Source organism: Octopus bimaculoides, chromosome 14 (genome assembly GCF_001194135.2).
Source record: "Octopus bimaculoides isolate UCB-OBI-ISO-001 chromosome 14, ASM119413v2, whole genome shotgun sequence".
NCBI classification, from domain to species: domain Eukaryota; kingdom Metazoa; phylum Mollusca; class Cephalopoda; order Octopoda; family Octopodidae; genus Octopus; species Octopus bimaculoides.
Window position 1 is genome coordinate 46907646 of NC_068994.1, and position 1830 is coordinate 46909475.

Here is a 1830-nt window from a genome sequence, read left to right on the forward strand (position 1 = left end):
CTGCCTTCTAAGTTTTGTCTAATAACAAAAACGGTAAAAGACTTTTTCGGGTATTAAGCAATCACGAAACATACTGTTCATTTCTTTTTCTTTTTCTTTTTTTACGGGTGTTGTTTTAGGGAAAACTAAATTAAATTAGGAATTATAAGAAAAAAAAAAAAAAATTGATCGGGATACATTTTCAAAAGAATCTTTACATCAAAGATGTACTTTTAGACGCGATTTGGCTGTCTTTAAGTTTGGTTGTTGTTTTTGGACCCAAACTTAAAAACATCATTACACAAATTAAAATTATTGTTGAAAAAAATATATCACAATTTAAACAACCTGTATTTCTTATTTTTGTAATTAACACCTTCCACGCACACACATACGCACAGAAAAACTTTTTTTTAAAAGGAATTTTAGAAAATATGTGAAGTAAAATAAAAAATTCTAAGACTCACTTGCTTTCTTTCTTTTTTTCCAGTAAAATAACTTGAGATCAAAACGTGTTCTTTTCACTCAGCAGGTGCGATATTACATATACATATATATATATAATAATCTATATTAGAGAGTGAGAGACAGGGAAAGATGGAAGTTGATAAAAAGATAACTGCATGTAGATATTCAACGATGGCAGAAGCGAGAGAGATGCTGATTATACAGAAGTAAACAGAGACATCGAATGTGTTAAAACGTCATGACAGGATCGAATCTAGGTCCAGGGAGTACGAGAGAAGTAATCAGTGTAGGTCTTTTGAAAAAATGCCATTTGCTGTCGTCAGCGTCGCGCGAACCACGCTTCTGTCTTTCTTTTTTTTTTTTTAGATTTTTTTTCTTTTTTCTCACACTGTCAATCTCCGGTACACGGTACCACCGAAGAGCCTGTAATACATAGCCAATATATACAGAGTAACCATATATATATATGTGTGTGTGTGTGTGTGTGTGTGTATACAAATATATGCGTTTGTGCTGTTATATGTGTGTATACAAATATATGTATTTATTTACATATATATATTTGTATACATACATTTACTGGTCAGCGATACGGTTTCCAGATGTCACAAGAATCGTGTAAGAAAACACTAATAAAAAAACAAATAAAAAAAGAATGTTTCTAAAAAAACGAGAGAAATGATAACGAGGAAGAAGGGATTTCCCAAATAAAGTATATATTATTCTCTCTCTCTCTCTTTATTCCTCTCTTTGTTTTTCTCTCTGTCTTTCTCTATATATCTAATTGCTAACTTCAGTTGCTTACATTAGTTACTTCCCTTGATGGCCGCTCTTTTACACTTGGGTGGAAAAACAGACACTATCCCCTCCCCTCTCTTGTTTGCTTTTATATTATGTTTCTTAAAAGAAACTTTCCGAAGTTGGGAGAAACTTTTTTTTCTTGAACAACTTCTTTTTCTCTTTTTTCATTTTTTTTTCCTGTTTTATTCTTCTGGTATTTTTATAACGTCTAAAACCTTTATGGTCAAATAACCACTAATAAAAAATCGCGCGTGTATATATATATATATATATATATTTCGTTTTTGGATTTGGTTTGCAAGACTTTTTATGTGAGTACGTGTGTTGAAGCATATTCTGTTGTGTCTGGGGAGAGTCATTTTCTAATCGTGCCTTAAAATTTAACACACACACACCGTTAAAATTTCCACTTATTATTTTTATTTTCCTAAAATTTTCGTTGCGTCTTGCAACCTTTTGACAGAGTCAAAACTATTGAAAAGGTTGCAAGACGCAACGAAAATTTTAGGAAAATAAAAATAATAAGTGGAAATTTTAACGATGCGTGTGTTAAATTTTAAGGCACGAAAAGAAAATGACTCT

General features: G+C 31.3%; 1 protein-coding gene across 1 annotated transcript in view; it reads right to left on the minus strand.

Moving 5' to 3' along the window:
• The window catches only part of LOC106876377 (PR domain zinc finger protein 10), a 24660-nt gene extending 23071 nt beyond the window's left edge, over positions 1–1589 (minus strand). Inside the window, exon 1 of the mRNA XM_014924890.2 lies at positions 447–1589. The gene's annotated coding sequence lies outside the window, so the exon portion shown is untranslated. The remainder of the gene's footprint in view (positions 1–446) is intronic.
• Between the last annotated feature and the right edge of the window lie 241 nt (positions 1590–1830).